The sequence below is a fragment of the Poecile atricapillus genome, chromosome 19 (genome assembly GCF_030490865.1).
Source record: "Poecile atricapillus isolate bPoeAtr1 chromosome 19, bPoeAtr1.hap1, whole genome shotgun sequence".
NCBI classification, from domain to species: Eukaryota; Metazoa; Chordata; class Aves; order Passeriformes; family Paridae; genus Poecile; species Poecile atricapillus.
The window spans coordinates 7472782-7498471 of NC_081267.1; the positions used below are offsets into that span (position 1 = coordinate 7472782).

Genomic DNA, 25690 nt, shown 5'->3' on the forward strand with positions numbered 1-25690 from the left:
GAACTCCTGGGAGACATTTTCAGGGCTGAATCTTGGTGTTTGGGAGGTTTTTATGGACTCCAGATGCCCGGTGACTTCTGGAGATGGACTTGGGTAGAGGGACCTTCAAACTCAATGTGCTCATCCCCTGTTCACCCCAAACCAGGATTTCCCATTCCCAAATCTTGTCTGGATGGAGAAGGAGGCTGCGAGGAAGAGGAAGATGCCCCAGGACACCCAGGCAGGTGAGGAGGAAGTCAGTGCCCCTTTCCCCCTCTCTCCTGCTCCATCTGCCAGCCCAGCATGGCCCCCGGCTGCAGGACAACCCCGCTGCCGACGCCGTCCTGCCGGGGACGCACTGGGGGGATCTCCTTCCCCTTCCCTCTGGCATGGAGACAAATCCCATCCTCTCCTTGTCCTTCCTCCCCCAGACAAGGAGCTGAGGATGGAGACCAGGGAGGAAAGATCCCCACAGCAGAACCTCGTGGAAGAGGCCATTGTGAGCAGCTCCATGGCTGAGGAATGTAATGGGGAGGAAAATCTGCAAAGATCCCGCAGGAGGAGGGGCTCCAAACCCATCCCAGGGTGCTCTGAGGAGGAAAAACCCACCCTGTGCCGGGAAGGCGGCCGGAGATCCAGCCAGGGCTCTGAGCTGGTGGTCCATGAGCAGCTTCAGGATGGGGAGAAGCCCTACAAGTGCTTGGAGTGTGGGAAGAGCTTCAGCCGGAGCAACAGCCTGATCCGCCACCAGATGATCCACACTGGGGAATGGCCCTACGAGTGTGGGGAATGTGGGAAGGGCTTCAGCTTCAACTCCCAGCTCATCATCCACCAGCGCATCCACACTGGGGAGAGGCCCTACGAGTGTCCTGAGTGTGGGAAGAGGTTTCACAGCAGCTCCACTCTCCTCAGGCACCAGCGGATTCACACGGATGAGAGGCCCTTCCACTACCCCGACTGCAGGAGGGGCTTCAAGAAAGACCCCCACCTCATCAGGCACCGGCGCATCCACACTGGGGAGAGGCCCTACGAGTGTCCCCAATGTGGGAAGAGCTTCAGCGAGAGCTGTCACTTGAGCAAACACCAACGGAGGCACCGGTAAGGGAAGCTCTGCAAATGCCCCAAAGTGCAGGATGAGCTTTCTCCACAGCTCCAGCCTCATCCCCCCCTTGGAGGACCGACATTGGGAAGAGACCTGGTGATCCATGTTCCCTGTGATCCATGATGGGAAGACACCTGTCCCTTTTCTTGCCCGTGGCAATGACATGATTTGGGATCAAAGAATGTGAGAGTGTGATCATGGCCCATTATATTCAGTCCCACCTCAGGTCACTGCCAGGGGCAGGAAAAGGACTCCCTGTCTCTCACCAGAGAAGGGTGTCCTTTCCTGGCAGGAGGAAATACGTGGCCAGGAAGAGCCGGTCGATGACATTTTAGTTTTCCCTGTAAATAGATTGTCTTATCTTTTCTGTTATCCAAATTGTTTCTGTACCTATTTGTTCCTTATCCCATTGCTGTTCTCAATAAATTGTTTTTATCCCAGCCTGGGATCTTTGCCTTTTCTGCTTTCCATGGGAGGTGGGAGAGAAGCGAGCGGCAGAGCTGTATTAGCAGGAGCAGGAAATTGGGGAATGCCATTCCTGAAGCCCAGCCCATGGAAACCGAGCATCCCAGCTGGTGCCAGGCCTGGTTGCCATGGGCAGCTGCCTTGGGAGCGGGTCCCTGGCTGGGGCTGTGGGAACCTCTTCCCTCTGGTGCCCAGGGACAGGAGTGGAGGGAGCGGCTGGAGCTGAGACGGGCAGGTTTAGGCTGGATGTGAGGAAAAGGTTTTTCCTGTGAGGCTGCTGGGGCACTGAAGAGGCTCCCCAGGGAAGGCTCCCAGCTCCAGGGCTGGCTGAGCTCCAGCAGCGTTTGGCCAGCGCTGCCAGGCCCAGGCTGGGATTGTTGGGGTGTCCTGTGCAGGGCCAGCAGTTGGACTGGAGGATCCCCATGGCTCCCTCCCAACTCAGCCAATTCTGTGGCTCTGTGATCCCATGAGCCTGGGGATGGGACTGCAAATGGTTGCCATGGCAACGGGCTCTGGCTCCAGGCCTGAGCTGGTGTCCATGGCAACCACCCCTGGCATGGGGTCTCCATGGAGCTGCCAAGGGACTGACCATAGCAACAGGGGCTGTGATGGTTGTCATGGAAACAGACCACAGCAGGGAGACAGCTCTGGCCAGGAGCAGCTCCTGAGCACAGCCCAGCAGGGCTGGGGCCCTGCCAGGGCAGCTCAGGGACACCAGCAGGCCCAGACAGAGCTCCCAGGGCAGCTCAGCACTGGCAGGGGCTGTGGGATGTCCCAGAGGGGGCTGTGTCCCAGCAGCACCTCTGTGGCTGTGTCCTGGAGCCCCAGAGCAGCTGTGATGTCAGAAAGGGGCTGTGTGATAGCTCCGAGTGGGTTGTGTGAGGTCACAGATGGGGCTGTGACATCACAGAGTTTGTTGTGTGACGTCACTGTGCAGCTACAGCATCATAGAGGGGACTGTGTGACATCACGGAGAAGGCTGTGACATCATGACATGGCTGTATGACATCATAGCGCCATGGATGACATTGGCGGGCAGCAAAGAGCGGCGCCAATGGCGGGGCCGGAGGCGGCTCTGGGGGCGGGGCCGGGGCTGTGGGCGGGGCCGCAGCGGAGCAGCGCGATGGCTCCAGCGCTGGGGCCGGGGGCGCTCCCGGGGGGCGGCGAGAGGTGAGGGGGACCCCCGGCACCGGGACTCTTTGATCGCCCATTCCGGAGCGCCGAGGGGCCCCTAAACCCCCATTCCTGGGCGCCGCCATCCCACCGAACCCCCATTCCCGGCCGTGGGTCCCACCCTGCACCCCCTTATCCGGCACCAGGAACGCCTGCACCCCTTTCCCGGCCATCCCGCCTCTCGCAGCCCCCAGAGCCCCCTTCGCCTTGATCCATTTACCCCCCGGACCCCTATTCCTGCCTCTCCCTGCACCCAGCCCCTCCTGTCCTCAGCACTGAGGACACCCGGGACCCCTATTCCCAGCCATCCCGGCTTTCCCTGCCCTGTCCGGGCAATGGGGACACCGGGGACCCTTGGAGCTCCCTTTCCTGGGTACAGGAACGCCCTGAACTCCAGCCATGCCACATCTAGCCAGCCCCAGCCTCCCCTCTTGTCAGTCCTGGCATCCCCAAATGCCCTTCCCGGCTCTCCCCGTTCCCCTTTTCCTTCAGCTGTGACCCCCCCAATCCCAAATCTCCAAATGTCCCCCCAGTTCTCCTCTCCCTGCGTTCCCTGCACGCGGCACTGTCGGAGCCCGGCCCGGGCTTCCCGCAGTCCATGTCCATGGGGTCCCTGGCTGGGATCCCCTTCCAGCGCCGCCGCAGCGAGCGGGGCCGGGCGGAGCCGCAGCCCCGGGGATGGCGGCCGGAACCGAGCCGGGATCTTGGGATAGCCAGGGCTGGGATATTGGGATAGCCAGGGCTGGGATATTGGGATAGCCAGTGCTGGGATATTGGGATAGCCAGAGCTGGGATCTTGGGATAGCCAGAGCTGGGATATTGGGATAGCCAGAGCTGGGATATTGGGATAACCAGGGCTGGGATATTGGGACAGCCAGGGCTGGAATATTGGGATAGCCAGAGCTGGGATATTGGGATAGCCAGGACTGGGATATTGGGATAGCCAGGGCTGGGATATTGGGACAGCCAGGGCTGGGATATTGGGATAGCCAGGGCTGGAATATTGGGATAGCCAGAGCTGGGATATTGGGATAGCCAGGGTTGGGATACTGGGATAGCCAGAGCTGGGATATTGGGATAGCCAGAGCTGGGATATTCGGATAGCCAGGGCCGGCACAAGGAGCGGCACCGGCACGGGGCCAGCGGGGAGCTGCAGATGCTGCAGCAGCGGCACAGCCAGAGCAGGGCTGAGCGGGGGGAGCCGGGGCTGGGGGATCTGTGGGGCTGCGATGGCAACTGTGGCACCGCCATGGGGATCCCTGAGATCCAGGCTGAGGGATTAACAAATTCCCTGGCTCACAGCTGCAGGGAATGTCTCCGGAAATATGTCAGATATGGGCGGAAGGTGCTGGAGTGTAAAGGTGGGGAGGGCAGAATTCCCATGGGAATATGGGAATGGGAATGTGGGATTTGGGAGGGCAAATCCATGGATGGGAAATCCATGGAAATTCCATGGATGGATCTCAGACATCCCATTCCCATGGGACGTCCAAGGATGGATCCCACTGCTGTCCCATTCCCATGGGAATTCTGTAGATGGATCTCACTGCCATGCCATTCCCATGGAATTCCATGGGCAGATCTCCCCATCCCGCAGCCATGGGAGCTCCAATCCGGTTCCCCCCCAATCGCATCCTGGGGGTTGCCCTGTTCCTTTCCCTCCCCACCCCCCCACAAGACTCCTGGGGGTCCCCCCATGACCCAATCCGGTTCCCCCCAAAATTCTTCCTGGGTCCCCCATCATCCCCCTATAACAGGAATTCCTGGGAGTCCCCCCGTGTCCCCTCCCCCAGGACTTTGGGGGTCCCACCCGTCCTGTCCGTGCACCCCCAGATTTCTTCCACAGCCCCCCTGTGATGGTGGAGGGTGGGGGCCGAGTGCTGGTGCCCCCCTGCCTGCAGCAGATCCAGCGGTGAGGGCAGTTCAGGGGGTCCCTCAGCATTTGGGGTCCCTGGGATTTGGGGTAACCCCCCCGGGTCCCCCAGGATCTCCCTGAACACGCTGACGCTGCCCGTGCGCAGTGAGAAGGTTCAAACCTGGCACGGGGTCCCCAGCACTGCCACCCACATTGCCCAGGTACCCCCAAACCTGCCGAGAACCCCCAAACCCCCCAGGACACCCCAACCTCCCCGGGATCCCAAACACAGCCCTGGATGCTCCGAAAACTCCCCAAAACTGCAAAACCCCATACAGACATTGAGAAGGTTCATACCTGGCATGGGGTCCCCATCTCCATCACCAGCAGGTTCCCCAAAACCACCCACCCCTAAAAATGTCACTTAAAGCCGTCATGATCCCCCCCTCAAAAGGGGTTTGTGGAGCTGCGGCCGCACAAACACCCTAAAATGGGGAGGAAAAAACACCCCTGTAGTGGTGGGATCCCCCCGAAAATACCTCAGAAAGATAAAAACTTCTCTTGAGAGGGGCCTGAAGACCCTGAAAGGCCCTGGAAGAGGGACAAGATCCCCTCCTCTGCTGGGGCCTCCCCGAGCCGGGAACTCTCCCGTTCCTGCACTCGGGGGAGCCCCGAACGACGGCGGCTCCTGGGCTGAGCCCCCCCTCAGCCGGGGCTGCGGGGGGAACTGGGGGGGCTGGGACGGGGCTTGGGGGTCCTGGGGTGAACTGGGGGACCCTCAGTGCTCCCACCTCCCCCTGTTCCCCTGTCCCGCCCTGTCCCCATTGTTCCCCCAAACCTCCGCTGCCCCCAGCTCGGTTTGGGGGGGACCCAGCCCTTTCCCATCGTGTCCCGGCCCGGCCCCGCTCACCCGAGGGCTCCGAACCACGCCCAGGGACAGAGGAGGGACAGAGGAGGAGGAAGAGGAGGGACAGAGGAGGAGGAAGAGGAGGAGCAGGAGGAGGAAGAGCTGGAGCAGGCAGAGGAGGCTCCACGTGCGCTCCCCGCTCTCTGGATCTGCAGCTCCTTCGGGACCATCGCCCCCCATCCCGCAGGTGCCCGGGGAGGGGGAGCTCGCCCCCAATACCCCGGGGCTCCCTGGGTTTGGGGTTTTTGGGGGGGATGTTTGGGGATGGCAGGGCTCCAGAGCCGAGCCGCAGATGCCCCTCGGGGGGACCCCGGGAGGTGTTTTTGGGGGGTCCCGGTGGCGGCAGAGCCCCGGCAAAGGGGCCGGGGGGATGCGGGTCCGGCATGGCCGGGAAAGGGGTTCGGGGCTCCCGGTGCCGGCAGTGGCTGCTCCCAGCATGAGCTTAGTTTCTCCCCCCGTGTGGTTTCAGTTTCCTCGGCAGCAGGATGAGCCCAGTCTCTCCCAATCCTTCCCTATTAGGGTCCAGCTTGTCTCCATTTTTCCCAAATGTTATCCCCATTTTCCCACAATTTTATCCCATTTATCTCAAATTTTCCCCGTTTTTATCCCGTTTTTATCCCATTTTTTCCATTTTTCCTCATTTTATCTCGTTTTCATATATTTTTTCCCCATTATTATCCTATTTTTTTTTATTTTTCCCTAATTTTCACCCATTTTTCTCTTTTTTTCCTCTATTTACTCCCTTTTAAACTCATTTTCCTTAATTTTTTTCTTAATTTTTCTGATTTTTTTCCTATTTTTTCTTGCATTTTTACTCAATTTTTTCTCCATGTTGTCCTAATTTTTCCCAATTTTTTTTCCCATTTTTAATCTATTTTTTCCCCATTTCCCCATTTTACCTTCTTTTTGTTCTATTTTTCCCCGGTTTGTTCCCCATGTTCTCTCCTGTTTTCCCCATTTTCTTCCATTTTTCTCCCACTTTCACTTCATTTTTACCATTTTTATTCCCATTTTCCCTTCATTTTTCTCCCAGTTTCCCTCATTTTTTCCCCCCATTTTTTTCCTGGCTTTATCTCATTTTTCCATCATTTTATGCCCATCTTCCATTCCTTTCTCCCATTTTTCTCAATTTTTCCTCCATTTCCATCCCATTTGTCCTTATTTTTATCCCATTTTTTCTCTATTTTTTCCCATTTTGGCTCCAATTTCCCCCATTTTTACTCCATTTCCATCCTATTTTTCCCTATTTCCCCCTAATCTTCCCCATTTAATTATTCCAAAAAATTAATATTTTGGGGGGGAAAAATAGAAATTTTGGTGGGAAAAAAGGGTGCTTTGGGGGCAAAACTCCATGAATTTGAATCACAGCTTTCCCATGATTTTTCCATGATTTTTCCATGATTTCTAGCCGGAAGGAGGAGTGGGATTCAGCCGAACATTGTGGAAGCTGGAATAGGACCAGGCCATCTACCTTCCCAAAAATCTTGACCAGCTCATCTGCAATTCCACCTTTCCCCACTCCCTGTATCCCAGGCCTGGAAATTCTTCTACAACCTCCCAGGTAGGCAATTCCCAAAATTCCACGGAAAAATGGGATGGGGGAATTTCATCCTGGTTTTTTCCTGATTTTTTTCTCTTTTTCTTTTTTTTTTTCTTAATTTTCCTGATTTTTCCCTCATTTTTTCCCTGATTTTTTCCCTGTTTTTCCCCCATTTTTTTCCTGATTTTTTTTCCTGATTTTTCCCTCTTCTTTTCCCAAAATTTTTTGTCTTTTCCCCAACTTTTTCTCAAATTTTTCCATAATTTTTCTGGTTTTTCCCATTTTTTCCTGATTTTTTCCCATTTTTTTTCCTGATTTTCCCCCAGTTTTTTTCAGGTTTTTTTCTGATTTTTTTTCCCTGATTTCTTCCAGGTTTTATTCCCTTTTTCTTATTTTTTTCTTCATTTTTCACATTTTTGTTCACATATTTTTCAAATTTTTTTTCCTGATTTTTCCCTCTGATTTGTCTAAATACTTCCCTTTTTTTTCTATTTTTTCCTGATTTTTTTCCTGTTTGTTTCCTTGATATTTCCTAGTTTTTTCCCAATTTTTTTCCCAATTTTCCAAAGTTTTTTCCCCACTTTCTTTTCTTCATTTTTTTTTCTTTTTTTCCTTGATTTTTCCCATTTTTTTCCTAGTCTTCTTCCTCTTTCTTTTCCTGATTTTTCCCTGTTTTTTCCCAATTTTTTTCCTAAATTTTTTTCTTGCTTTTCCCCCACTTTTTCCTGATTTTTCCCTCTTCTTTTCGCAATTTCTTCCTGGTTATTCCCCATTTTTTTTTCACAATTTGTCCCTGATTTTTCCCTGTATTTCCTAATTTTTTTACTGATTTTTCCTGATTTTTCCAGGTTTCTTCCCTCTCTTTTCTCGATTTTACCCAATTTTTTCTCAATATTTTTCCAGATTTTCCCCATTATTTCCTGATTTTTATTGATTTTTTTAATGATTTTTTAATGATTTTTTTCATGATTTTTTTATTTTTCTGATTTTTTTTTTTTAATTTTTTCCCATTATTTTCTTAAACTTTTCCTTGATTTTTGTGCTTTTTCCTGTTTTAATCCCATTTTTTTTCCTGATTTTTCCCTTTTCCTTTCCCTAATCTTTCTGGTTTTCCCCAATTCTTTCCTGATTTTTTTCATTATTTTTTTCTGACTTTTCCAGATTTTTTTATCATTTTCCTGTTTGTTTCCCTGATTTTCTTTTTTTTCCACATTTTTTCTCTGATTTTTTCCAAATTATTTTCCTTATTTTTTTGCAATTTTTTCTCAAATATTTCTGTTTTTTCCTTCATTTTTCCAATATTTTTCCAATATTTTTTCCTGATTTTTCCCAGGGTCTTTTTGGCTTTTTTTTCCTGATATTTTCCCTGATTTCTCACAATTTTTTTCATGTATTTCCCATTTTTTCCTGATTCTTCTCTCTTCCTATCCCAAATTTTTTCTAGCTTTTTCCCAATTTCTTCTCAAATTTCCCTAGTTTTTACCTGATTTTTCCTGGTTTTTTTCCTATTACTTTTCAGATTTTATTCCTCTTTCTTTTCTGGATTTTCCCGAATTTTTCCAAGTTCTTTCCCAGTTTTTTTCCTGATTTGCTCAATATTCTTTCCAATTTTTCCTGGTTTTTCATGATTTTCCCCCATTTTTTCTGATTTTCCCCAATTTTTTTCAAATTTTCCCATTTTTCCCAAATTTTTCCCAATTTTTTCCTGATTTTTCCCAAATTTTTTTGGATTTCACCCTGATATTTTTGTAGTTTTTCCCTGAATTTTCCCTTCCATTTTCCTTGAATTTATCCTGGGGTTTTTTTCCATTTTTTCCCCAATTTTCCAGTTTCCTTCACACTCCCAGTCTCATCCCAGTCACAATCTAATCCCAGTAACTCCCAGTCTGATCCTAGTCGCTTACAGTCTAATTCCAGTCACTCCCAGTATGAGGCCAGTGGCCCCAGTTGCTCCCTGTCAGTGCCAGTATGACCCCAGTAACCTCCAGTGTGATCCCTGGGACTCCCTGTCTCTCCCAGTATATCCCAGTCAGCCCCAGCACGCTCCCAGTCATTCCCAGCTCCTCCCAGTTGCTTTCAGCATGATTCCAGTTGCTCACAGCCACTCCCAGTCAATCCCAGTATGATTCCAGTCACCCTCAGTGGGATCCCAGTCTCAGCCAGCATGGACCCAGCTGCTCCCAGTATGATCCCAGTATGATGTCAGTACACAGCCAGTGCAATCTCAGCCACTGCCAGGATGATCCCAGTACAAACCAGTCCCTGCCAGTGCTGCCACTCCTGGGATCCCCCAGCCCTCTCTGTGTTCCCCCCTCCCGCATCTCCCCAGAGGAGCCCCAAGGGCTGGCAGTCCCCAGCCAGGGTCCCCAGCCAGCCCCAGGTTGGATCTGCAGCCCCCAATTTTCCCAGTTTCCCTCTCCTTTTCCCCATGCCGGGTTCCCCCCGTCCCCAGCGGGTGGGAGCAGCGGAGAGCCCCGCGCTGCCCATCCCGACCTGTCCCGGCTCCATCCCCGCTCCTGCCGTGGGCTGTGAGGGGTTTGGGAACGGGGCACCGAGGGTGTCACTGCTCCTGGGGGAGGAGGAGGAGGGATGGAAGAGGAGGGATGAAGAAGGGGAGACAGAAGGGACAGGAGTAGGAGAAGGAGGTGGGGTTAGGGAGGAAGCGGAGGAGGAAGGATGGAAGGGAAGGAGAGGGAGGAAGAGGAGGGACAAATGAGGATCAGGGAAGGGAGAAGGAACCACGAGGTCCAGCACTCCCTGAATTCACAGCCCCTCACCCGTGGGATCATCATCCCCCATCCCACACGTGCCTGGGGAGGGGGAGCTCAGCCCGGATATCCTCGTGCATCCCTGGGTTGGGTTTTTTTGGGGGGGATGTTTGGAGAATGAAGAACTCCAAACCTGAGCAGCAAATGCCCTTTGGGGGGACCGTGGGGAGTCCCAGCATCCCTTATTGAGGAGATGGAAAAGGGGAGAACTTTTCAGATTCCTGGCACTCCCAGCAGCCTGAGGAGGCCAGAGATCAAGTAGCCAGGGGACCCCCTGTACAAGTGTGACCGTGAGCAGCTGGAACAGGGTGGAACCCCTGAACAGCAAAGGGGAGAGACCAGAGATGGGGAACTCCTGGGAGGCATTTTCATGGCTGAATCTTGGTGTTTGGGAGGTTTTTATGGATGGCTGGTGACTTCTAGAGATGGACTTGGGCAGAACAAACCCCCTAACCCAATGTGCTTGTGAATTGTATTTTTCCCCAAACCAGGATTTCTCATTCCCAAATCTTGGCCAGATGGAGAAGGAGGCTGTGAGGAAGAGGAAGATGCCCCAGGACACCCAGGCAGGTGAGGAGGAAGTCAGTGCCCCTTTCCCCCTCTCTCCTGCTCCATCTCCCAGCCCAGCCTGGCCCCCGGCTGCAGGACAACCCCGCTGCCGACGCCGTCCTGCCGGGGACGCACTGGGGGGATCTCCTTCCCCTTCCCTCTGGCACGGAGGCAAATCCCATCCTCTCCTTGTCCTTCCTCCCCCAGACAAGGAGCTGAGGATGGAGACCAGGGAGGACAAATCCCCACAGCAGAACCTCATGGAAGAGGCCGTTTTGAGCAGCTCCACGGTGCAGGAATACAATGGGGAGGAAAAGCCCCAGAGATCCCGCAGGAGGAGGGGCTCCAAACCCATCCCAGGGTGCTCTGAGGAGGAAAGACCCACCCTGTGCCGGGAAGGCGGCCGGAGATCCAGCCAGGGCTCTGAGCTGGTGGTCCATGAGCAGCTTCAGGATGGGGAGAAGCCCTACAAGTGCTTGGAGTGTGGGAAGAGCTTCAGCCAGAGCAACAGCCTGATCCGCCACCAGATGATCCACACTGGGGAATGGCCCTACGAGTGTGGGGAATGTGGGAAGGGCTTCAGGTGCAAATCCAACCTCATCATCCACCAGCGCATCCACACTGGGGAGAGGCCCTACGAGTGTCCTGAGTGTGGGAAGAGGTTTCAGAGGAGCTCCACTCTCCTCAGGCACCAGCAGATTCACACGGATGAGAGGCCCTTCCTCTGCCCCGACTGTGGGGAGGGCTTCAAGCAAAACTCCCACCTCATCACCCACCGGCGCATCCACACTGGGGAGAGGCCCTACGAATGTGGGGAATGTGGAAAGTGCTTCACTCAGAGCTCCAGCCTGATCCTCCACCAGAGGATCCACACCGGGGAACGTCCCTACAAGTGTGGGGAATGTGGGATGACCTTCAGCCAGAGGTGCCAATTTACCATCCACCAGATGATCCACACTGGGGAGAGGCCCTACGAGTGTCCCGAGTGTGGGAAGAGGTTTCAGAGGAGCTCCACTCTCCTCGTGCACCAGCGGATTCACACGGATGAGAGGCCCTTCCGCTGTCCTGACTGCGGGGAGGGCTTCAAGCGAAACTCCACCCTCATCACCCACCGGCGCATCCACACTGGGGAGAGGCCCTACGAGTGTGGGGAATGTGGGAAGAGCTTCATCCAGAAATCTCACTTGACCCAACACCAACAAAAGCACCACTAAGGGGAGCCCTGTGAGTGCCCCAAGTGCAGGAAGAGCTTCGTGTGCTGCCCCAGCTCCATCCTCCATCAGAGGACCCACGTTGTGCAGAGCCCTGATGACCCACGTTCCCAGTGATCTGTGTTGGGAACACACTGGGCTGGTGGTCATTCTGCTTTGGTTCTATCTTTTGATTCATCTTCATCCCTTTAAAACAGACAAAATTGGAATAAAAGTCTAGAAATTCATGAAAGGCATCTAAAACTTCAAATTTACTAATGCTTCAAGGGAATCTGGGAGATACTTGGGAGTATTTGGGGGTTGTGGGGTTTTTTGGTGGAATTGTCTCCATTTCTTGGCACTCAAAGAGACGAGAGAGTTCAATCTGTCACCTCAAAACCACTCAGTGCCATTGATAACTACTCAATTTCACCAAAATTACTGCATTCCACAGCCCCTCAGGGTGTGATGCCTCAAGTTTTAGCTTTCATATCTTTCATATTCTGCACTGCCTAGGTTTGTAGTTTTGAACTTCACATTAGGTGTTAGTGAGCTCTCTTCACAGAGTAGGTAGACAAAACAATTCCTTTTCTAGCTTGATACCAAGGACAGTTGTTAGAAGTTTCAAGCCCAAAAACATAAACAAGGGTGGACTGAAGAGAGAAAACAAGAAGGATGGGACTTCATCATCTGAAGCTGTAACTGGACAATGAACCCAAATATGCAGATGGACCTAAACTTCTAAAAATGTGAGACCTTGTGATCACTTGTCCATTTTTGTGACCATTTCTGGTCTATCTTGGCTGTAGCCCTGGCCTGGCTCTTGTACTGCCCATGGTGTATTTAAATTCTTCTACTAAACTTTATACTTAACTCTGTCCAGCCTCTGTTCTAGGTCAGCCTTCTGAAGGCATCAGGTGGAATGGGGTTGGAAGGGGATTGGGTGAAGTGGGATGCAAATCAGGAGGGGTGAGATGGGCATTGGGTGGGGCAGGATGGGTGGGATGGAGTTTGGGAGGTGTGAAATGGGGGAAATAGGGATTGGGAAGGGGGTCTTGATGTCCAGCAGGGATGGGTTGGGATTGGGGAGGTGGGGTGGGGTCTGCAATGAAACAGCCAAAGTTTGGGGGTGATGAAGGGAGGGGGAGCCCATTACTGAGTGAGTTTTTTGTGAGGTGCCCCTGCCCAGGGAGGCAAAGATTTAGTTTCAAATGAACATTGTTAAAGTGAGAGGTGTGGGCAAGAGGGAATTCCATCCCTCTGCCTCGGAGGATGGGCCCTGCAAGCCCAGGGAGAAACTCCACCCTGGACCCCTCGTGGGGTGGCAGCCCAGGGATTTCTGTTTGGGTTTGGGCCCCTGGGGTTTCTCCCTTGCTGTGTTCCCAGTGGTCCCTGACCTTGAACTCCACCCTGGTTCTCAAACCCCATCTCCCTGCCTCTGTTTGGGGCTGTCTCTGGATCTGAGTTTGTTCCTGAGCTGAATAAATGTTTTCCTGAGCAGAATCCCATCTCGTTGGTGTCCCATGCCTGTTCCTGGTAACTGTGGCCTCCCTGGCCATGATCATGTGGCCCCGGAATGCAAGACCACAAAAAATCAAGACCCCCCCCGAGACCTCAAAAAATCCCAAATTCCCTAAAATTTGCCCAAATCCCCCCAAATTCCCTTAATTTTTCTAAAATAGCCTTTTTGTCCCCCTCCAGGACCAGGTGCCTTCGCTGGATCTCGAGGACACCCCCAGGAATTTGGAGGGAGTCTCTTCTCCCCTGCCACCCTCAAAAACCCACAGCTTTTGGGAAAAAAAATTCCCCCAAATCCCTTGGATTCAAGGGGGAATTCCCCATTTTTGACACATTTTTGGGGGGTTCCTCCCTAAATTTTTCAGGTTTTTTGCCTCTTTGCCATTTATTTAATGGTTTTAGCATTTTTCAAAATGAGCTTTTTTGTGGTGGTTCCCCCAATTTTTTTAGTGGTCCCTTAATTTTTTTCTGGGGGTTCGACCCCTCCCGCAATTTTACCTTCATCCCCCTCCCCCCAAATTGGGGTGAGGGTGTCTTTTTTTCCTGTTCTTTTTTACCTTTTTCCCTTTTTTTTTCTTTTTTTTCCTCTTTTTTTTATTTATGTGCACTTAATTTGGGGGGGCTGAGGGGCAGGAATTTTGAGGAGCTGTTGCCTGGGGGGTGCTGGAAAAGTTGGGAAGACCCCCTCTCTCCAAAAGAATGTGAAAAATCCTGAGAATTCTGGGATTTCCCCCCCTATACCCCTGCCCAAGGTGTGAAAAATGTGAAATAAAAAGATATACATTCTCAGCTTTTTTGTTTATTCTTGGGGAGGGAGTTGTGATTTTGGGGGGGGTTTTGAAGAGGCGTTGGTATTTTTTTGGGAGGTTCTCCCAGTTTTTGGGGGGAATTTGGGAGGAATTTGGGGGTTTGGAGGGAAATTTGGGGTTTTGGGGGGAAACTTCAGGGGTCCTGGGATGAATTCTGGGGTTTTAGGGCAGGAATTTTAGGATTTTTTTGTAACATTTGGGTGCTTGGGGGAGAAATTTGGGGTTTTGGGGAGAACTCTGGGTTTTTTAGGGGGAGGATTCTGGGTTTTGGGGAAAAAAAACTGGGTTTGGGGGGGGAAATTTGGGAGTTTTAGGGGAAATTTGGAGTCCAGAGGGGAATTTTGGGGAGAAGGGATTTGGTTGTTTAGAAGCACTCCCTGTATTTTTGGGGAGAAATTTGAGAGTCTTGGGGGGGGGAATTTTGGCGATTTGGGGTGTAATTTGAGAGTCTTGGGGGGGGGGGATTTGGGATTTTGGGAGGATTTGGTGGTTTTGGGGGAAAATTTGTGGAGTGGGGAGAATTTTGGGGGTTTTGAGAAATTTGGGGGTTTGGGGGAAAAATTTGGGATTTTTGGGGGGAAATTTGGAGCTTTGTGAGGAGATTTTGAGTCTTGGGATGATTTGGGACTTTGGGGGGAGTATGGGGGTTTTCTGGTTTTTTGGGGGGATTTGTGAGGAATTTTGGGATTTTTGGGGAGGAATTTGGTGGTTTTTGGGGGAAATTCTGGGGTCCCAGGGGTGTTCTGATTGTGGGAAGGGGATTTGGGGAGGATTTTTTGGGTTTTTGGGCAATTTCCATTGATGGGGAGGGGTCCTGATCCCAGTGAGGAGGGGCATTTTGGGGAGGCGTCCTGAATTTGGGGAGGGGTCTCAGGGGGGGATTCCTGATTTTGGGGTGGGGTTTGGATTGGATTTGGGGAGATTTTCCAGCAATGGGGAGGCATCTCGGGGGTGGGATTTGGGGAGGGGTCTCATCAGGGCACCATCCTGAGCTGGAAGCGAGGGGGATGTTGGGAGTGGAATCTGGGGAGGATCTGGGGGGAGATTTTCCAGCCATGGGGAAGGGTCCCGATCCTGGGGCAGTTCCTGAATTTGGGGAGCAGTCTGGAATTTGGGGGGTCTCATTGGGGCAGCAGGAGGGGCTGGAAGCGGGGCACGATGTTGGCGAAGCCGCTCTCCAGGGGGGCCGTGGGCAGCTCCTCGGGGGGTGCCGGGGGTCGCGGCCGCAGGCGCTGCAGCAGCGAGGTCAGGAACAGGAACAGCTCTGCCCGCGCCAGCGCCTCCCCCAGGCACAGCCACTGCCCTGTGGGGAGGGGGCGTCAGCACCGCCCCACCCCAAAGGGTCGGGGGACCCAAAAGGGTCTGGGGATCTCTAAAGGGTCTGGGGTCCCAAAAGGGGCTGGGGTCCCAAAAGGGGCTGGGGGTCTCAAAAGGGGCTGGGGCCCCAAAAGGGGATGGGGGTTTCAGGGGTTGGGGATCCCAAAAGGGCCTAGGGGATTCTAAAGGGTCTGGGAGCTTCAGAGTCTGGGGGGTCCCTGAAGGGTCTGGGAGCTTTGGGATTGGGGTCCCAAAATGGTCTGGGGGTTTCAGGGGTGGGGGTCCCAAATGGGTCTGGAGTACCCACCCCGAGGATTTATGGGATTTAGGGGATCCCAAAAGGATGTAGGGCCCCTCCACAAAGGAATTTGGGGATTTTTGGGATTCCAGAAGGATTTAGGACCCCACCCCAAGGATTTATGGGATTTTTGGGGTGCCCACTGGCCGAGAAGGGCACAAAGGCCTCGTTGCGCTGGAACTGACCCTGCTCATCCAGGAAGTTCCCAGGGTCAAATTTTGGGGATTTTTGAAGGATTTGGGGTTGTATAGGACCAAGCTCAGCAGGGGGTAAATGTCTGTGTCCTGTGGGTTCAGGTGTGGGGCCAGAAGGGTCATTTGGGGTCAGGTGTGGGGCCAGAGGGGTCCTTTAGAGTAATTTGAGGTTATTTGTGGCAATTTGGGGTCATTGCAGTCATTTGGGGTTACTAGGGTGTAAGAGACAGTCTGAAGTTACCCTCATCTGCCCCACAACCATCGCAAGAACAGAGACCGAGACCCTGAAGACCCCAAGGGACTTTGTGCAGGGGTTCTGGCCTGGTTGAGGTGGAAGCTTGCCAGGTGATGGTTTGCAGGTGTGCTTGTTGTGCTCTCAAGGTACACTGCCTTCATTCCTGCTGCTGAGCAGGGACTTGTAAGGAGCGGCCTGTTCTGTACCTTACACCTGCTTCCCAGAGCAAGGGGTCTCATCACAACAGCCGAGGAATTTCCCCACCTCTTGGCCAGCTGCCCCTTGCTTTGAAACAGACTGTAAAAATGACTTTTCCAAGTTACTTTCTTCAAGAGAGATCTCCCCATGGAAGAAGACACCAGCGACCCTGTCTTGTCCATTGGTAGCTATAACCCCCCCCTTTTTTCTCTTTGCATTTTGCCTCTTTAGCCCTCTCTCCATCTCTCCCTCCCTTTCCCTCTCTCTCTCCCCCTCTCATCTATCGCATAACCCTTGTTGCTGGCACTAAAATAAAGGTGCATTATTGCTGTTGTGATTTAAACTGAAATCCCTTGGTGTCCTTTTTGCACTCTGAGATCAAACGAACCTCTCACAACTTCCACTTGTGTTAGGGGATTGTGACACTCGGCTGCGGGGTGACCCAAGGTGTGGCTCAGAGCAAATGCTCCACGGCACAAGGATATTGGCAGGCGCATGGTGGAGACAAGGATGAGGAGGAGATCTCCAGTATGGGTTCCAAAGGCTTTTACTCGGCAAAAATATATACTCTGCTCAGTTTTGGGAGCTTGTCTTACAGCAGCTAGAGAAACTTGCTTTAAGCAAAAAGGTGAGGAAAGAACTAGAATGGACTCCTTTCAAAACCCAGTTGAAATTTTGCAAAAACAATTAGATGAAGAAAGGAATGAGATCCATCTGTTGCCAGTGGCCTGAAGAGAGGAATGGGTTAAAAATTCAAAGAATGCTTACTCACCAAAGAAACAGTGGAGAGGGAAACCCTTCTCATTAATCAAATTTACCCTCAGAAAGAACTAACTGATGAAAAATTGTGGGGAGCACTGCTGTCCTAGCTTGAAACCTTTAATAAAACAGAATATAATCATATCAATGATGAAGATCTTGATTCACATACAACCACTAAAGAAATCCCGTACACTGCTGCTGAATTGGCTGAGCTGAAAAAGGAGCACGGGCGTCTCCCTCACGAGTCAGAGACAGAACACATACTGCATCTCTCACCGGAGGAGATCAGATTTGACTGACAGAACAAGAAGCCAGTGGGTACTGGGGACATGGGGTCTTCTCAACAGCAGGAGACAGATGTAACCCGTGGTCCCTAACTCAGCACGCAGCTCATTGGGCAGCAGGGCTTAATCCATTGGAAAGGGGAGATCCTGTAGCTATAGTTGGTACTCCTGACCAACTACTGGAAGACATGCACAAAGCTGCCTGCTTGCAAATGATACATGACAGAAAATTAACTACTGGCTATGAATCACCAATGCAATTACCTGTGAAATGATGACCCCTTTAATTCGAGCCCTTCCAGAATCACGTAAACCTACAGCAATTTTCCTTCAAAAAACCATAGCAGCTATAACTCCTGTTGTTGGCACTAAAATAAAAGTGCACTATTGCTGTGATTTAAACTGAAATCCCTTTGTGTCCTTTTGCACTGTGAGATCAAATGAATCTCTCATGATTCCCGCCGGTGTTAGCGGATCATGACAGAGCCCTCAGCAATCCAGGCAGCAACACAGGCAGCAGGACACAGATGGCACTTCCTGGCTGGGACAGGGCTTGTGGCTTCAGCAGAACCACCAAAGGCCAAGGGGTTTCTGGCCATTTTCCCTGCACCACTGCACGCCTGGGCAGCTTGCAGGGCACAAGCCCCCTTTTCCCTCTCTTCCCCTATGCCCCACACACCCTGGGCAGCAAAAGAAAGGTCCTGGGAGTCTGTCTATTATAACATATCCTATATTATTTACATACTAAAGCAAAACAAAAAAGAAAAGAACAATCTTTGAAGGAAACAAAGTCCCTGCTGGCTGCTGATGTGGCCCCAGCAGACACAGCCTCCCAGATCAGCTCTCTGCAGAGCTCCAGCAGCGCAGCCAGCTGAGGCCCGACAGACGAGGCCGTGACCTCCATGCCCTGCGGAGCTGATCTCGCAGCCTCTGGAAGGTGGAGATATGAGCGTGGTCTCCTGCCCTGAGAAGGCACAAAGTCTGAAGTGCCAGGCTTCCAACCTCCAGGCTGCTGTCACATGCTGTGTCTTCAAGGGCTGGAAGAGAGACGAACAGAGCCACAGTCAGATCCCAGACCTGCGGGGGCCCACGGAGAGCCCCCTGCCAGGGCCATCCCAGCCGGCTCTTGCCATGGCCAGCAGGGAGCAGGGACCGAGGGGATCAGCCCGAAGCTGCGGCCACGAATGCCCCACATGCCCCTGAAATCTCGGTGTGCTCTGCCCACACCGCCCCTCATCCACACAGGGAGCAGAGCCCTCCACAGCCAGGCCAGGGCTTGCAGCTCCCCCCGACAGCCCCGCTGACAGCCCGCTGCCCTCACTCACCCTCACAAATGAGCAGCATCTCTTTCTTCTGCCCTCTCAGGTGCTGCCCGGCCATCCCTGGGAACACAGAGCCTGTCAGGGCCCCGGCGGCACAGCTCCCTGCCAGCGGCGCTGCCAGCCCTGTGGCCACACGCCCTCCCGCCCCGGCAGGGCTCAGCCCGGGCCCTTGCCGCATCCTGACTCAGCCCAAGGGCACGGCTGCCAGAGGCCGGCAGCAGCCCCGAGGGCAGCCGGGGCTCCAGGGCGCCGGGCCCGGGTGCCGCTGCCGGGGCAGCAGCCGGGTCCGGGGCCGAGCTGCGGCGGGGCGGGGAGGGAGCCCGGGTTCGTGGCTCACCGATGAACCTGATGGCCGCCTCTTGCAGGGGCTCCTGTGGGCTCTGCAGGTACGGCAGGGCCCGGCGCAGCTGCTCGGCCGCTCGGTTCCTGTCCTGTGCCAGCTGGAGAGAGCGGCAGGAGGGAAGGGTTGGTGCGGGCTCTGCCCCTCGGCCGGGCACTGCCTGCGGCCAGCCCCGGCCTCCCGTGCCCGCCCAGCCCTGAGGCCCGGCCAGCAGCCGCTGGCGCCGGGCTCTGGAGGGGGCAGAGGGCCGGCTGCTGCCCGGGGAGCCGCGGTGCCGCCCTGCCCGACAGGCCAGCTGGGCCGGGGCTCCATGGGCACACGGCTCGGGGCCACAGGAGCCTGGAGAAGAAGCCGTGCTGCTCCCGGGTGCAGCACCGGGCAGGGGCGCAGCTGCCAGCCCCACACACTGGGCACCATGGACAGGGAGCTTCTCCAGGCTGAGGCTGGGCCGTCCAGGCCGTCCTTACCAGGCCTTCGCTGAACTTCCAGAGTTTCTTATCCAGCTGCAGCATCTGTTCAATATCTCTCCTCTTCAGGAATCTGGCTGAAGAATGCAGCGTTTCCTGGGACACCTGGAGAGCAGCAGAGACTGGAGATGGCCCCACAAGCCCAGGCACAGGACCCGCATTCGTGTGCCAAGGCCTGGAGGTGCCAGGGCAGGAGGCAGCCGAGCCCTCTCCCAGGGTGCCACCGGCAGCCCAGGTGTCCTCACCTCTGCCACATGCTGGTTCTGCTCATGGCAGTGGAAGAAGAGTGGGAGCAGGCTCTGGTGCACGTGTGACTTCAGGGCCTTTCTTCCCTCTTCCATTAATAAATCTATCATCTTTTTAAATACAAACATGGAGCACAGCTGCACCTGGCTATCATCCTGTATGAAAGGAAGGAAAAAAGACTTCAGCACTGGGTGCTTCAGGCCCCCTCCAGTCTGGCCTGTGAATACACAGGGCACAAAGTGTCTGGGCAGCACCCAGTGGCTGTGGCTGAGGGCACAGAACCTTACATTGTCAAACAGTGGCAGGAGCACCTCAGCCAGCTGCCGGGCTATGGGGATGGCTATCGGGGCACTATTATACAGGAACAAATATTTGAGTAGAACCATGGTCATCCTGACCACGTCACTATCATTTTCCTGCAGGAGCTCCAGCAGGTTTTCAGTCAGGCTCCACATTTTCTTGGCCTGTGGGGAAGAGAAGTCTGTGAAACCCCACCCTGCTGCTGCAGGGCCCATAGACCAAAGGCTGGTCCTAAAGCACTCGGGCAGCTGAGCCAGGAGGCAGGAGAGCTGGGAGCAGCTGCCTCAGTGTCTGAAGCTCAGCTAAGCCCAGGGACTGCGTTCCCCATCCCTATGCTGCCTGCATGGCTTCAGCCATTGCCCCCTTCTTACCATCAGGGGATTCTTGCCAAGCACTAGGAGGCCTCTGAGTGCCAAGCGTTGCCTCTCCCTGCACTCGCTCTGCAGATGGTTTGACAGGATGTCCAAGATGCTGTCACTGCATTCAGTCAAGTCCAGGCATTCCAGGACCTAAAAGGCACAGGGCAGTGACAGGGGAGCTGGCTGGCAGGAGGCTGGAACCACACAGAGCTGGGCCCTGGCAGCAGCACAGAGCACGGGCAGTGAAATCCCAAGCAGCTGCAGCTGTGAGAGGGCAGAGAGCTGGAAAGCAGCTGGTCTTCAGGCTCACCTCTACAAGGAATGCCAGGGCAGCAAAATCCCAGAATGGCATCTCTTTGCTGAGCAGGCTGAGCAGGTAGAATGCTACCCCAGAACACAAGTGTACGGATGAAGAGCACATTTCTCTGAATGGAGGAAAAAGGAAGCAAAACTCTGAGCCAGCAGCAGTAAAGCTGTCCCAGGAATGACTCACAGAAGGCTGATCTTTCCCCACCAGCCTGCAAAGGGACATGGGCCCTTGGGGAGGTGGCAGCTCCTGGGCACCCTCCTCTCCCAGCCTTTTGAAGTCTCCTTGGTTGTTCCTTGGTGACGAGGCCCTTGGGCCCACAACCACTGGGATGGTGTGGGGCAACCAGACACACAGGGCACAAATGCCAGAGGCAGTGGGGAGAAGGGGGTCTCACCTGGCCAGCAGACCCACGGCATAGTGGTGGGTGTCAGCACAGAGCAGCGTGTCCCAGCCACACTTGCGTTCCACTTCCAGAACCACATGGTCACACCGGAGAAGGCAGAGCAGGGACTTCAGGGTCTGCACTGCAAACCTGTGTGCACAGCAAGGCCCATGTCACGCTGGGAGCACAGGCTCCTGCCATGGGGACATGGCAGGGACAGGAGGACTGGGATGGAGCACCTGCTGGGGCTGGTGGGAAGGCTGTGTTGCTCCTGGCATCTCTTCCAGAAGGTATCAACTTCTTCTGGCATATCCAAAGTGCTGAAGAACACTTGGAAGAGCAGATGCACCAAGAGGTGGGGGAAATACACATTCACTACACGTGGGACACAGGGCACCTGAAGGAACTTCCACATCACCACAGTTGCCTGCAGAGGACAAAGCACCCTGAGACAGAGCTCAGTGCCGAGGTGTCTCTGTGGCAGGGCCTGAGCGTGGCAGGGAGAGGCTGGGGGAGACACAGGGGGAGCATCGGGCCTGGTGCCCCTGAAGCTGCCCCTAGGCCAGGTTTGAGCCCGGTGCCTGAGGCAGGGAGATGCAGTGGGGGAAGGAGGAAACAGAGCTGCTGAAGACACGGCTGGCCATGGGGTGAGCAAAGGTCAGTTGCAGAAACTCACAGCCAGGGCAAAGACACCCGTGTTGTCCCCATCGGAGGTGCACGTGCTGTGCTCTGGCCAGTTCCCCAGCACATCCAGGAGTATCTGCACCACTGGCTCCACAGTCCTGCTCGAGCACATGATCGTCTTCCACATCGTCATAGCAGCTCTGTGGGGTGACAGCTCTGTCTCACGGGGGTCTCAGACACATCCCCGTGGCCTGGGCAGCAGTGGGGGGGGGGAGCTGGCTGCCAGCTCTGCCTCTGCCCGCTGCCCCTCGCCAGCAGCAGCACCCAGGCAGCCCAGCCCTGTGGGGACAGGGCCCTGAGGGCCATGGCATGGCAGCAGGCTCAAGGGCTGATGTAGCAGGGCTGGGAAAGGGAGCAGCCAGAGGGCCCTGGAACTCTCTGTTGGTCAGACACCTGGGCCAGGCTGGTCAGGGGCCCCATACCTGTCACATGCTGGGGCCACACGCAGGAGAGCAATGACCACATCAGCAGGCTGTGCCTCAGTCAGATCCAGCAGTGTCCTGCCCAGCCTGTGCTCAGCAGACTCATTGGCCATGAGCTGCTGGTGGATGTACCTCACCATGGCAGGCACCTGGAGAAGGCACAGGGAGACTTGGAAAGCTGCCACAGGGAGTCAGGAATGTCCCCAGCTTACCCAGAGAAGTGCTTCCCTTGTCACCACTCTGCAATGGCCTCAAAGGCTTACAGTGATCAGCAGGCATGGCTTGGGAGGCCAAGCGATCCCTGGAGGATCAAACCCTGGCCACAGGCTGCTTACTTGCTCTGGAATGGAAACACCCTCCTCCAAAATCAATTCCAGCATGGCAGCACTGGTGTCGGTGGTGTAGACGTCACCGTTTTCCATGGACCCGGTGCCCATGGCACTGGTCTCTTCCTGCCAAATGCACTTGATGAATTTGCAAGTTAGGCAGGAGAAGGAAGTGTGGGAAGAGAGGGATATTGCATGGAGAGCTCCAAGCATGGTGCTGGGCTGAGCAGTGCCAGCAGGCCCAGCCCAGGTGGGGATGGCTGCAGGTACCTGCGCTGTTCTGCGGAAGAGGCCACAGGCAAGGTCCTGCTCTTGTGTCTGGTCCATGGCTGCATCTGTCAAAGAGCAGCCAGAGCTGAGGGGCTGCGGGAGAGGCCGGAGAACACAGCCCAGCCCTACACTCCCCAGGCAGGGACAGCCCTGGGATGCCCCAGGGGATGGAGTGTGGCCACTGCTGGGGGGGTAGCCCCAGGCCTTCTTCCGTCCTTTCTGTGGGCACATCCCCAGGGGATGGGAAGGGGCGGGAGGGGACGGAAAGGGACAAGACATGATGGGATGGGATGTGGCCAAGCTGGCCACGGGCTGAGCCCTGATGCCCAGTTCTGCCACTCACCCTCCTGCAGTGGCTGGAACTCCTGCACCTCTTCAGTCTCCTGTGCTGGGGCAGCTCCAGGGCCTTCTTCTTCCTCCTCCTCCACCCAGGCCAACTTGGGCACTCTTGGGGGTCGCTGCTCCATGGCAGGGACTGGATTTATGGTACTTGCAGGAGGGATGGCTCGGAAAAGCTCCGAGGCAGCAAGTCCTGCAGTCGTGCCTGGAAGGCGCCTGCAAGACTGAAGTCCTGGCAAGACTGCAGGACAGCAAGTCCTGCACTCGGGTCTAGAGGGCTCCTGCCACAAGGACAGGAGGCTCCTCGTCAAGGATGGTGCTCTGGTCTCAAGGGCAGCGACTGCAGGGATGGGCGATGCCTCAGAAAAGTTCCGGGACACCAAGTCCCACGGTCTGCCCTCGAGGGCACCTGCAGAAGAGAAACCTCAGCAAGGCCACAGGTCAGCAATTCCTGTGGTCTGGCCTCGAGGTCACCTGCAGGAATGACGGCTCAGAAAAGCTCCGGGTCAGACACAAACGAGTGCGCTGTGCGGGGGCTCCTCACAGCACCGCTCTGGCGCGTCCTGTCCCGTCGCGTGCACCGAGCACTGTGGTGTGGTCCTGTCACCGCCAGCTCCTATGTCACCACGTGTCACAAAGGGCCCTCTGACACCCTGTCCATTTCCATCCCATGGTGACCATGTGTCACAAAGGGCCCTTGCACACACTGTCACGTACCCTGGTTCCCCCCGCACCCATCTCCCCTAAGTGGCCCAGGTTGGAAGGAATCCCTTGCCCAAAGTGTCTAAGACAGCCTGACAGGATCTTTAGGAACACCTCAAACCATCAGCAAACGCTGCCCTGCTCTGCAGGCTCAGGGCAGCAGAAGGAGCCCCCAGGGCTGCCGACGCAGCCGCAGCAGGAAGGGAACGGGGCCTTGCACAGAAGCTGGCACGGCCTCCTTGGGACACATCCCGGCTGGTGGCCATTCTAAACCCACACGTGTGACACAGACAAGGAACATCTGGTCCAAGGCACGAAGAGTCCACTAGAATGTATTTTAGCACATTAGAAAGACTTGGGAGGAATCCCAGAGGGTCATTTTTTGAAGCAAAGTGATCTGATTAAATACTGTAACCAACAGTAGGCTTGGTAAAAATTAGAAAGTGGTGAAAATGGACTGCCTAATGGAACTTTAAATGATCATCCACTGTTACAGTTGATGTTATTTTTAAGAAAAAAAGACAAATGAGACCAAGTGATATGTGCAGACACATTTTTTTACCCTGAAGAATAAACCTGAGTGGCACCAAGAATATGGCTTTGATTTGGACCCCCAGGAGACTTTGGTCCTTCCTTTGGAAAGAGATAACAGGTGGAAAATAAAGAGATGTTGTTCAGCATGTAGTTTAGGGCAGAGATGTTTGAAATTGGCAAAAAAGCGCGAGGAAGACACTGTTATAGATGTCCAAGACTCACAGCCGAGTTATTCCAGACCAGCTCTACCTTCCCCCTCAAGCAACCACTCCTCTCCCTCAATTAAATGAAAGTGAGAATGAGATGAATAATCCTGGTGAGGGGACAAGTGTGGGGATGCCAGTGACAACACGTACAAGGAATAAAAACAAGAAAGCTTTGCCTTTAGTCACCCCCTTAAGGCAAGAAGTGGGTCCCACAGGAGAAGCTGTGTGGGTGAAGATCCCCTTTTCTACTGGTGACCTGAATAACTGGCAGGAAGAAGTTCATAATTATAGAGAAAACCCTAGCAAAGTGGCAAAAAGATTGGAGTTCATAGTCAAGAACCGAGACCCAGACTGAGGTGATTTCATGATGACAGCGCTAAGGAAAACAGATAAAGAGTTGGTGATGAAGATGGTCAGAGCACATGTGCAGGGAGAAATTGCTAGTGGAGCCTTACAAGGTACAGTGGACCAGTTGTTTCCTATTGTAAACCCTTTGTTGGGCCCGAATGATGCAAAGAACTATGAGATGTTAACTAGATACTGGGAACTGAGGGGGCCAAGGAAGCAGCCAATACTTACTGTAGCCACTCTCCCCTGGAGGAAGAGCCCATAGGAGGTTTTCACTTACCACTCTCCCCCAGAGGCTAAAGGCCTCGATGGGGAGCTTTTATTTTTACAGCCACATGTTAAGTGGTTCCCAACATGTCTTTCCCCCTGTATGCATATTATTTTTACCCTGTTGGCCCTTCCCCCTTGTTCCACCCCTGAATCCTCAGACCATTGTCCCTGTTGCTCCACCCCACCCCCTGCTTTTCCTATATAATCCCTGCTCTCACTGAGCCCGGGCCAGTTGTTGTCTCTGGGACCCTTCTGGAGAGAAGAATAAAGACCTCCTTGGAACCCCACACGGTGCCTCCCGTCTCTTTTCTTCGGCAGCACCCGAGGAACAGCGGCCATTCCAAAAGCCCTTTGAAGGGCTCGCAGCTGAATCACGGGGGCAAGGCAAGCGTGCCTGTGCGCCCAGGGGAAGTGCCACAGGAGACGCTTCCCTGGGAAGGTCGCGGCACCCTGACCACCTCCGCTCACTGCGACAAGTGGTGCCCCAACAGGGAGCTCTGCCAGCGGTTCCCTGGTTCCCTGGATCCCGGGAGAAGTGTCTCCTGCAGCACCAGCTGCAGAAAGCAAGTCACTCTCGGGTCTGTCACTTCCCTGAGGAAACCCCCTCGCGTTTTAGCAAGGGCTATCCAAGGGGACACCGGGACCCTCCTAGGACCACCTGGGGAACGAGGAGAAGATCTCCCGAAGGACCAGTTGGTGGGTGACACCGTGCCCAGCAGT

General features: G+C 54.1%; 1 pseudogene; it reads left to right on the top strand.

Moving 5' to 3' along the window:
- Window positions 1-444: 444 nt before the first annotated feature.
- LOC131586380 (uncharacterized) overlaps window positions 445-25690 on the top strand; it is a 585722-nt pseudogene continuing 560476 nt past the window's right edge.